Here is a 12410-nt window from a genome sequence, read left to right on the forward strand (position 1 = left end):
CTTCAATCTTTGCCTTAGAGCATAGGGTGCATTTAATTTTTGTATTGTCGTCTTTATTCGGACACTGCCTGGTATCATGACCTTCAGCGCAATTACCGCATGCCACTGGTTGATTACACTTAGGTGCCGTGTGACCAAAGCCCTGACAGTTATAACATTTAGTCAAGTGGATCTTATCTTCCACGTTACAAGAATGCCAATTTATATATAGTGTTCTCTTTCTGAGTATATCTCTTCTGGTGTCAGGATCCACCTCAACTACCCAGTGAACAAAGTGTCTACCTCTCGGTCCAAACTTATAGATTGGTTTGATGTGACTACTGGTGATATCGTTCTGTTCTGTTATAAGCTTAGCCAAATTTTTCTCATCAATCTCTGCAGGCACGTTGAAGATAGTGAGTCGTGGTCTTATTTTACCAATGTTAGTGATCTTAACACTGAGTTGATCTGCCAAATTTGCCTCTCCAGCCAATTTTTGAATATTCCTGTCATGAGCCTCAATGATGACTTTATCGTCTTTATTAACAAAAATTTTAGCGGGCTTGAATCCCACTTCATTTGGCCTAATATTGCTCATTATATGATTTTTAGCATTTGGCTATGAAAATCTTTATTAAGACATTTTATTAAGACATGCAATTATTTAGATATATAATGAAATGTAAATTCAAATGTAAAATTATTATAACAACAGTGTCGATCACATGCATGTCAATCACAAGGTATATGGTACAGTACAATACAACGTTAATATAAACATATAAGTGTACAATCAAATCAAATTACAATTACAAACATAAATGTAGTCTAATTGGATAATTAGTTATTTAATTTAATTTAACAAACAACCGATCAGTTGAGTCTTGGTTCTGCTTGTTAATGCCAGGAGCCTTAGCACGTGCGTTTGATTAGTTTGGTGGAAAGTGTCTTGCATGCCTCCGTTGTTGGTAGTGGTGATGTTCATTGTTAATGTAGCCCTGTTCACGGCCTCCATTCCGCCAGGTGTACCGCATGAAGGAGGCGTGTATTGAGCTGCCCCATTTCAGAGCGCTATGGACGCAGCTCTCCTTCAATTGGTTGGACAGGCCTAGTACATCTTCGGTTGGTCTGTTGCATCTAGGCCATATCCCCCTCGCTCCGACTATTATTGGGTCGAAGACGACGCTCCGCCCTGGCCACCTCCTTCCAGCCGCTTTTATAAATTTTCGGTTGTTGTATATTGATTTCTTCCTTTCCCAGGCGATGGGAAGGCTATCGGCTGTCTCCCAAGACACCTGTACGTCAGAAATGATGGTAGTATCTGCGCCTAGATGAATTGCCAGGTCAGGTTTAAACAAAGTGTCGTGAGGATGTCTGATGTGTGGCTCCTCCTCTACCTCCAGGTGCTTGTGGCGGCAGAACTCGGCTACTTTGCGTGATATCTCGTTATGTCTGCGGATACGCTCAAAATGGACAACAGGGCAACCCTGTAGAACGTGGGACAGAGACTCAGATCTATTGCAGCCACCTCTGCACAATCTCTGGTCCTGGGGGTTTGATGGTATGCCCCGCGTCGGTAATGCATTGGCGCGCAGTTGCACCGCCCTCACGTAGTCCCGCCCAGACCAGCCTCGGGGTCGTCCATTTAACCAATTACGACTAGATGGGTCGTCCGCCGCTTGAGTGATGCCGGCCGTCAGTGGACCGTTGTTGGCCGCTTCCCTCCATTTTTGTTCCGGTGGCGTGTTACCAGCTAGGTTTTGGAGCCTAGTGAATATGGCCGTGAAGCGGTTGGTCTGGAGCATGCAACTGACGGCAGGATCGTCGGTTCTGGTGAGCAACCGTTGCATACGTTCCAGTAGCTGGGCGGGTATTGTACATCTTAGTTCTGGAATTCCTATGCCGCCGTCTCGTTGTTTAGTATGCAGGAAGGCGTCGGGCGTGTGGATATGCAGATGTAGGATCTTCTTAACTGCCGATTTGAAGATTTTATCGGCCTCCTTCAGTATCCCCCCCGTGATATGCGTTGACTGAAGCCCATACAGAAGTTTTGGGATTAGATATTGTTTCAGTAAGCACATTTTCTGATCTGGTTTCAAGGGGGCTCTGTGTAGTCTGCCTATCCACGTCTGCAGGTTGCAAAGGGAGGGTTTCCTGACACCCGTTGTACCGTATAAGTGACCGAGGTACCTGAACGTGGCCAAGTTGTTATTGGCAGGAATTTTTATGCCATCGATTGAATATATAGGTTTTGTTACTATCGATGTGCATTTATTTCCGTGGTGCGGGACGCCAGACATAGAGGTGCATTTTTTACCATTCATTTGCATACCCCTGCATTTAAAGAACTCTACCGTGTCGTCCAGTAGGAGTGGCATGATCTTAAGGTCGTCTTCCATTAATACTATATCGTCGGCGAAAGGCATTATTGGAGAGCTACGGCCGCCCTCAGCCATTATGGTGCCTCCATGGTACCTCTCAGTCATCAAGTCTAGGATCTCATCCACTACTATGTTGAAGAGTAATGGGCTGAGAGGATCGCCTTGTTTCACGCCTCTTTGGATCTTTATGGGTCTTGTTGTGTCTTTCCCGATTTTGATTCTAGTAGAGTTACCCTCTAGTGACCCCATTAGGTACTCTCTCGTGCCCTCGTCTATTCCTATGCGTCTTAAGGCCCTCGCGACGCTACTATGTGACACTGTATCGAACGCCTTGCTTATATCTAGTGATATCATCGTGTAAGCCTTGCCTTCTGATGTTCTGGAGGCTATGAAGTGGTCTAAAAGCAAGACGTTCGCCAGTGTCCCATCTATCTGGGTGAACCCACGTTGTGCAGGGTTCAATGTGATACTCTTCTTTATTCTTGAGCTTAGCACACGGTGGAACAATCTTTGGCCTGCCGATCCTATTGTTATCGGACGCCAATTGCCGGGGCCGTTCTATCGCCATCCTTGGGTACCAAGACCGTCCTTAAGTTCTTCCAAGACGTGGGGTGAGTGTTTCTGAAATAGACCGCACTCATGAGTATTGCCCAGTGTAGCGGTTTGATATTCTTAGCGCACTGGACCGTCATGCCGTCCGGGCCAGGAGCAGATGGGCGCCAGTTCGCCGCTGCGTCCTCGACCTCCTTGGCGGTTATTGGTCTAAATGTGATGGCCGCTGTTTTGGGCCCGTGCGGTTCAGCGTCATCTAATTCAGATGCGCCCTCAAAAATTTCACCATAGAACGCCTCAATATCATCAATTTTGGGCATGACCGGTTCCTCGTATATGGCACGGCCCGATAGTATGATGTCTGCCAATGAGGATTTGTCTTTCCTGTATAGGTCCTGGGCCTTCTTATACTCGCTTGCTCTTTGACCCCTTCCGCCCCTTTGGAGGCCATAATTCCGTGCGGGGGGCTTATTGGTGAACGTTGTTATTGATGTTGCAGGTCGTTTTGAGTTAGATGTAGAGTTAGAAAGCCACAGGTCTATAGCAGAGACCAATGCAGTGTCTGAACCAAGAAACGCGCAGTCTTACTTCTACGCGTTTGCTAATTACGCGTTTGAGTTGCGCGCTGTCCTGTCCCAGTTGACTTCGAGACTGACAGAAAAACTCTCGAAATTCTTCGCTAGAGGGAATCTTGTCATTACTGGTGGCAGCCCAGGAGTCGTTGAGTCTTGGCGACGCCTCTTGGTTGGTGTTGTTGGTCGTTTTTTCTGATTCGGTAAGGTCGATGATATTTGGATCTTGGTTGGGTGGTGTATTCATTGATTCGTTCAAAGGCGTGAAATATATTGAGTTGTTAATGGAGTGTAGGGCGGAGCCGCGCTCCAATGGTGTCGCGTATGTTGCTTGTGATTCAACTCTCGCGGGGGAGGGCGTTGTGATGGGCGGTCCTAGGAGGCGATTTGCATGGTAGGCGGAGCTTATACCCGATTGTGTTGTGGGTGCCATTTGCGTTTTGGTCGCCTTGGGGGAGGGCGTTGTGGTAGGCGTTACGATGACATTGGTCTTGTACGGCGTCATTTTGGTGATTATTATAGAGCACTCCTTGGTTTTATGTACATTATTTACATTGTCTTTATCTATGATTAGTTTAGATGTTTCCACAGGCCTTTCTTCAGCCAGTGATATATTTGTTGGTGTTTTATGTACATTATTTACATTGGCCTTGTCTATGATTGGATCGAAGGTTTTTATATGCCATCCTTCGATCAGTGTTGTATTTGCTGGTGCTTCGGTGAGTGGTTTTTGAGCTCTGTGTGGCGCCATTTTGTTCATATCTCTTGTTGGTTTAAACGTTTCGGCGGGCGTTTCTTCGGTTGGAGTTAGGTTAGTAGGCGAGCGGCGCCTTTTCCCCGGTGTTTGGGTCAGTATTATAGGGTCTTGTTCTTGGTTAGGCTCCGTGTGATGTCTTCCGTTAGGTGGTTTTGAAGATTTTGGGTTGGAGAAGTCACCAACGGCCTGGTCATGAGAGTCCGCGGCGGTCTTGTTCTTGTTGAGGAGAGAGTCTATCTTAGGCATGCCGAAAGCCTTAAATATGGTTGTGGCTTTGGCTGGCTTCGAGTGTAGTTTCGCCTTGGCTCTTTCCAGGTATTTTTTGTAGATCTGACTCTCTCGTCTATGTCGTACCTGAGCTTGTGTTAACCCTGTTGCCGACATCATCTCCTTAATGGAGACGGTCTTAAGGGTTCTGGCCTCGATTCCGGCCAGAATTTCAAGGTACTCTGGTTCTGTTTTACTATTGATTTTATTGGACTCGTTTTCGCATTCCACAGGGTGACTCCTTCTTTCGTGCTGCCGCACCTTTTTGAAGGAGTCATAGCCTTTTCCGCAATATTTACATTTTGTTCTGTCACCGCATGTTCTGGATTGTATGTGGGTCTTGAGTTGTGCAGCAGAGACGAAGGCGGCTTCGCAAGTGTCGCAACTGTGCTTTTGTGATTGTGATTTTGTGTTATCGGGCCTAGACGATGCCTGATTTATTAGAGCTTTTGGATTACCAGAATTTTCGTTCTTGGGTCCAATTGCATTATTAGGTTTTGCATTAAGCTCTGCTTGTTCGCTTGTCCCGATGTTATTAGGAGGCGACATTCCGGTGTACTGGGATGGGGAACGTCTGTTGTTAATTGAGTTCTTGGCATTGTCTGGCTCTGGTAGTATCCTGGATTTGGCAGTTTGGGTTGTTGTTTCGTCAGATTTTCCAAATGAAGTGTTTGGTGAGATTCTCTTTGTATCGTTGATCCTGTTTGTCTTTCTAGCGCTATTGCCGTACTGCTGCGCAGCAGATGTTGAGGTTTTCGACTCGCGAGCAGGGCATTCTGGAGTATTAGACAAGCGCGTTCTATGTTCGGAGCGATATGGCGCGGTGTTAGTGTTGTTGCTAGAATGTTGCGCACCGGATGTTGGAGTTTCCGTTGTACGAACAGGGCATTTTGGTGTGTTGAACGTGTGCCTCTCGCGCTCGGTACGATTCGGCTTGCCACCATTCTGATTAGAGGGTAGGAGGCTGCTTGCAGTAATTGTTGCACCTCCTACCATTGTGGAAGCCATTTTATGCGAGGGGGACGCCTTTGCGTCTTTATGGAGCGTTGGGCGTGTCGACATCTGTTGATTCGCTGGTTTATTCCGGGAGACATCAACGAGTGGGTCAGCGAAGAACCTCCTCCAATTCTGTGCTCCTGATAGTACGGGCTGCTCTAGGATCTTCTCTAGGCCTTATTGGTTGGAGGAAAAGCGTAGAACCGGTCGTGAGTTTTCTTTGATACCGCTGTGTGAGTTTATGGGCATCAAAATCCGGCTGGGCGTGCTGATTTTCGCTGATTCGTCGAAAGTACTCGGGAGATATCAACGAGCCGTAGGACGGCAAACCTCTTCCAATGCTGTGCTCCTGGTAGTATGGGATGCACTATCCGTGTTATTGGTTGGAGGAGGGGCGTGGATCCGGTGTAGGGTGGTATTTGGAGCCGCTATGGTGGTTTGCAGGCGCCAAATTCCGGATAGGCGTGTCGGTGGTGATCGATTCGTCGAAGAACCTCTGGAGATGTCAACGGGTGGTTAGGAGAAGAACCTCTTGACTTCGGCGCTCCTGGTGTTGTGAGCGGGTTAATTGTGATTTCTATAGGCGTTATTGGCTAGAGGACAAGCGTCCGGCCAAAATGGAGTAATGCTTGACGCCGCTCTGTCGGTTTGCGGATGTCTAGCTTTGTTGGGGCCCTAATACCTGTAATGAGTTTGTTGAAGCATGTAGGGCGTCCTCGTTGGTTTTGCGAGGGAGGAGGGGTGCTTCGCCACTATACAGGTCTACGCTCAGGCTTTGATGTTCTCGGTAGACAATTTCTCCAGTTTTGGTTCTCCTGGTCCCTTATGTTGTATATTGGGGCCAGAATAGCCCTGTAGTCACGCACTAGGCCTTTGCCACCCGAAACTATTGAGGTTAGAAATGAGACTTCGCCCCCCAAAAGAATCGGGGTTAGATTTCCGATCGAGACGCGCACTTATACACGTCTGTATACCACAACGTACGTTAAGAGAGTCATAGTTACTCCCGCCGTTTACCCGCGCTTGATTGAATTTCTTCACTTTGACATTCAGAGCACTGGGCAGAAATCACATTGCGTCAACATCAAGTTAAGACCATCGCAATGCTTTGTTTTAATTAGACAGTCGGATTCCCCCGGTCCGTGCCAGTTCTGAGCTGACCGTTATATAGCGGCCGAAGAGGACACCGAAGCGTAACGTCGTGAAACGCTACGCAAACGGGCCTCGCAGCAAAGCGGTTCCGCGGGAGGCCAAGGCTCAGGACCGAGCTCGGATTCGGTTCGCAAAAACTTGCACCTCGCCCAGGCCTGGCACATTAGCCAGTACCCGCTTCCTCGCCAAGCCCGACACGCCCCGATCCTCAGAGCCAATCCTTATCCCGAAGTTACGGATCCAATTTGCCGACTTCCCTTACCTACATTATTCTATCGACTAGAGGCTCTTCACCTTGGAGACCTGCTGCGGATATGGGTACGAACTGGCGCGACGCCTCCACGTGGCCCTCTCCCGGATTTTCAAGGTCCGAGGGGAAGAACCGGACACCGCGGCAACTGCGGTGCTCTTCGCGTTCCAAACCATATCTCCCTGCTAGAGGATTCCATGGAACTCGAACGCTCATGCAGAAAAGAAAACTCTTCCCGGATCTCCCGACGGCGTCTCCGGGTCCTTTTGGGTTACCCCGACGAACTCTCTTGCGAGGGCCCGACTTATTGACGGTTCCGCTGCCAGGTTCCGGAATAGGAACCGGATTCCCTTTCGCCCGACGGGTGTGTTCGCTAAGTATTTACGTTAGACGTAACTTAATAAACGTACACCACATCGACATCGGCTTTCGCCTAGGGCTTAGGATCGACTGACTCGTGTGCAACGGCTGTTCACACGAAACCCTTCTCCACGTCAGTCCTCCAGGGCCTCGCTGGAGTATTTGCTACTACCACCAAGATCTGCACCGACGGCGGCTCCAGACGACCTCGCGGTCAGCCCTTCTGCGCTCACCGCCGCGACCCTCCTACTCGTCAGAGCTTCATGAAAAATATTGCTATTTTTCGCACATGCCGCTGACGGTCGAGTATAAGCACGACGCTTCAGCGCCATCCATTTTCAGGGCTAGTAACTTCGGCAGGTGAGTTGTTACACACTCCTTGGCGGATTCCGACTTCCATGGCCACCGTCCTGCTGTCTTAAGTTACCAACGCCTTTCATGGTATCCCATAAGCGTCGATTTAGGCGCTTTAACTCGACGTTTGGTTCATCCCACAGCGCCAGTTCTGCTTACCAAAAATGGCCCACTTGGCACTCTGATCCGAAATCTCGCGGCTTCAACATTTAAGCAAGCCGGAGATCTCACCCATTTAAAGTTTGAGAATAGGTTGAGGTCGTTTCGACCCCAATGCCTCTAATCATTCGCTTTACCGGATGAGACTCGTACGCAACGAGCGCCAGCTATCCTGAGGGAAACTTCGGAGGGAACCAGCTACTAGATGGTTCGATTAGTCTTTCGCCCCTATACCCAGTTCCGACGATCGATTTGCACGTCAGAATCGCTACGGACCTCCATCAGGGTTTCCCCTGACTTCGTCCTGACCAGGCATAGTTCACCATCTTTCGGGTCCCAGCGTGTACGCTCTTGGTGCGCCTCTTCTCGCGATGAGAACGAGACGCCCCGGGAATGCGGAGCGGCCACTAAGGACCGCCCATCTTCCCTCGGTCCGTGCGAGACGAACTTTTACTTTCATTGCGCCTTTAGGTTTAGTAATTCCCAATGACTCGCGCACATGCTAGACTCCTTGGTCCGTGTTTCAAGACGGGTCCTGAAAGTACCCAAAGCTATAGCGTCGCAGATCGGTTTTGATAAGGTCTGTTCGAGAACTTCGCGGCCAACAGTCGCCAGAGGTCGGGACCGGCACTAGGTCCGATCACCGACGACATCTGACGCGCTTGCTGCGAGTCGAACGCTCTAAGGAGCGGCCTTAAACCTTTCGTATACCGTCGAGCGAGTCGGCCGGGAACACGCGGGTCCGCAAATATCGTCGTGAGACGACATCTACGGGCTCCACCGCGAGCCTTAGACCGACACTCGACGGATCGCGACGTCCTACCAGGAGAAAAGTGCACGCGTTCGTCTCCGGATCGGACAACGAAAGGCGCGGAGAACGCGAACGTCCCCCGTCACACGATCGCCGAACGCCGATGACGAAACGCGAATGAATTTCTCCCTTCGACCTTTCGGGTTTCTCAGGTTTACCCCTAAACGGTTTCACGTACTCTTGAACTCTCTCTTCAAAGTGCTTTTCAACTTTCCCTCACGGTACTTGTTCGCTATCGGTCTCGTGGTCATATTTAGCCTTAGATGGAGTTTACCACCCACTTAGGGCTGCACTCTCAAGCAACCCGACTCTAAGGAGAGATCCTCTCGAGATCGGAAACGGTCGCTACGGGCCTGGCACCCTCTATGGGCTGTGGCCCCGTTCAAGAAGGACTTGGACGCGTCGCCGGATCTCGAGATAACAGATCCTCCCGAACACCACATTTCCCGGCGCCTAACGGTAGGCGCGGGATTCAGTGCTGGGCTCTTCCCTGTTCGCTCGCAGCTACTAGGGGAATCCTAGTTAGTTTCTTTTCCTCCGCTTAGTAATATGCTTAAATTCAGCGGGTAGTCTCACCTGCTCTGAGGTCGAAAAATTAATGTGTGGTTAATTTTGGCGTCCCGAACGATTCGATTGTGAGACGGGCCAGTGACGACGTTTTATCGTCTTAGTCTCGTAGCCTTACCGATCAGACGTCGATTTCCGTTTAAACGATTTCATCCATCTATATATATATATATATAGAGACGTAATCGCGAAAATATATCGGACACGACGATCGGACGCGACGAGACGACGTTCGACGACGACGTGCAGGTATCAAGTACTAGCGCGTATATGCGTCGAAAATAAACGTCAAGTCAAACACCGCTCTCGAATCGTTGTTTCGCATTTTACCGCGCTCCGTCGTCGATATGTCGACGACTGAGTGCGGACGCTTTCGCGTTTTAAGGTGTCGCGTCTTATGGACGACGCGTAAACACCCAACACGCTCCGACGTTTTTCTCTTTTATAATATAAAAAAAGAAAAACCGAGCAGTCTTTAAGTTAGATACGACCCTCAGCCAGGAGTGGTCCGGGAACAGAATCCGAGGACCGCAATGTGCGTTCGAAATGTCGATGTTCATGTGTCCTGCAGTTCACAAGTTGACGCGCAATTAGCTGCGTTCTTCATCGACCCACGAGCCAAGTGATCCACCGTTTAGGGTAATCTTTAAAATGAAAATTGACGAGTTTGCCTCGAAAGAAGCTCACTTCGTCGTAGTCGTTCGACCACTAGTTTGTGACGAATATTTTCGTTAGGCGTCTAGTTAGCACGTCTCGCGTATTGATCGCCGTTCGTTATTTACGAATCGACGTCCAAACGAACGCTATCGTTTCTCGATATATTAACGAGAATCGATAATCACCGCTTCGAATATCAAACGTGGCGGTGTTGCGCGTTCGTCGTCGTCGTTGTAATCAGCGTCGACGCGGACGTTTCTTCCGAATGGAGAAAAGGTAACGTCGCCTTTAATTTTTGCGATACTCGTTAGAGAGGACGTTGTTGTGCCGTTCTTCGAACGAGTCTAACGTCGTAGGCTCTTTTTATACGAGATATATCGTCGTATCACGTTTTAGGCTAAACGTCGTCGATAATTTTTCGGGCGTAAATCATTTAAATACCATCGAAAAAGAGAAGAGTCGCAGTAGTATCTGTATCTCTTCTATCTATTTCTTGAAATTTTTCGACGAACTACTCTTTCTCGTCTAGAAAAATTATAGGTACCCGAAAATCGATTAGACGTGTATAATAGCGTACGTGTCCGACGATCTCGTTTATAAAGAGCCGATACCCTCTTTTACGAAGCATCAATTTAGTGTTATGTGTACGTCGCCGACCCGCGTGCTCTTTAAAAGAATGGCGTGTCGAAGCGTCGTCGCGCTGCCGTCGTCGATTTAACGACGCGAGCGGCGCAGATTCGTTCGAATAATTTCTAACGTCATCGACGAAAGAACAAACGTGTTCGTTTTTAACGTACACTGTAATGATCCTTCCGCAGGTTCACCTACGGAAACCTTGTTACGACTTTTACTTCCTCTAAATGATCAAGTTTGGTCATCTTCTCACACACATCGACGACGCCGAAACGCCATCGCGTGCCGATCCGAAGACCTCACTAAATCATTCAATCGGTAGTAGCGACGGGCGGTGTGTACAAAGGGCAGGGACGTAATCAACGCGAGCTTATGACTCGCGCTTACTGGGAATTCCTCGTTCATGGGGAACAATTGCAAGCCCCAATCCCTAGCACGAAGGAGGTTCAGCGGGTTACCCGGGCCGCTCGGCCAGGGAGGACACGCTGATTCCTTCAGTGTAGCGCGCGTGCGGCCCAGAACATCTAAGGGCATCACAGACCTGTTATTGCTCAATCTCGTGCGGCTAGAAGCCGCCTGTCCCTCTAAGAAGATATGTTTGTACGCCGACAGTAAAAACCGCGCGCGACGCGCCGCAAACGAAAAGACCCGATACGCGTGAACGCACGGGGCTCCCGAAACGACGGCCGGCGGGCCTTTGCGATGTCAAAATTAGCGCCTAGTTAGCAGGCTAGAGTCTCGTTCGTTATCGGAATTAACCAGACAAATCGCTCCACCAACTAAGAACGGCCATGCACCACCACCCACCGAATCAAGAAAGAGCTCTCAATCTGTCAATCCTTCCGGTGTCCGGGCCTGGTGAGGTTTCCCGTGTTGAGTCAAATTAAGCCGCAGGCTCCACTCCTGGTGGTGCCCTTCCGTCAGTTCCTTTAAGTTTCAGCTTTGCAACCATACTTCCCCCGGAACCCAAAAGCTTTGGTTTCCCGGTTTTTAAAACATATTTTATATATTTGAACGTAATGATATCGAAGTGGGAGGGGGGATCCCCCACCCCCTTCTTCCCTCCGCACCTTTTGATTTATAGGTTATGATGTATTTAATTTTTTTTTTAATTTGAAGGTTTTTATTTTTTTTTTCGTCCTGTATACAACTTTTTGACAAACTTTTTATACCAAAAAATTTAGTTTTTTATTATGTACCTATTCCCCCCTAAAAATGATCAAAATCAAAAAATACCAAAAAAGTTCAATTTCGGCCTCAAATTTTTTTCGAAATTTCCCTTTTTTGCCTTTTTTTTAAATATCTCCCTTATCCTTCATTTGTTTGTAATAAGTGATACACTGTTGGATAGAGGGTAGATGGCACTTGTTAACGACAATTTTTTGACATTTTAATATTGTACAGAGTGTCGTAAAAATCGACCCATAGTCAAAAATTTGTACAATCTAAAAATTCTAAATATCTCGATAATGGTAAATCGTAAAATGATGGTTGACCCCTATGTGGATAGAGCTTGTGAAGCCTTACAATCGCCCCATTGATATTGTGTTTCAAAAACGTATAGTTTTTGAGGTATTTCAAATATAAGTTTTCAATTGTCGATTTCCTGAGCGAAACGTGTAGAGGGCGTTAAAATATGAATATTAAGACCAATTTGACCCCCTTTATAAGTTATCATGTATTTTAAAAAAATTCCGGAAAATTAAAAAATCGTTTTTTATTTTTTTTCTCGCCCTGTATATGACTTTTTGACAAACTTTTTATACCAAAAAATTTAGTTTTTTATTATGTACCTATTCCCCCCTAAAAATGATCAAAATCAAAAAATGCCAAAAAAGTTCAATTTCGGCCTCAAATTTTTTTCGAAATTTCCCTTTTTTGCACTTTTTTTTAAATATCTCCCATATCCTTTATTTATTTGTAATAAGTGATACATTGTTAGATAGAGGGTAGATGGCGCTTA

The 12410-nt window shown here is 47.7% G+C and overlaps 1 non-coding gene across 1 annotated transcript; it reads right to left on the reverse strand.

Moving 5' to 3' along the window:
- Positions 1-9644: 9644 nt before the first annotated feature.
- Positions 9645-9799, reverse strand: LOC115886272. The gene has a single exon (XR_004050866.1). It is a non-coding gene; the product is annotated as a 5.8S ribosomal RNA (ribosomal RNA).
- Between the last annotated feature and the right edge of the window lie 2611 nt (positions 9800-12410).

The sequence above is a fragment of the Sitophilus oryzae genome, unplaced genomic scaffold (assembly GCF_002938485.1).
Source record: "Sitophilus oryzae breed Bouriz unplaced genomic scaffold, Soryzae_2.0 scaffold_476_pilon_pilon, whole genome shotgun sequence".
Classification (NCBI taxonomy): domain Eukaryota; kingdom Metazoa; phylum Arthropoda; class Insecta; order Coleoptera; family Curculionidae; genus Sitophilus; species Sitophilus oryzae.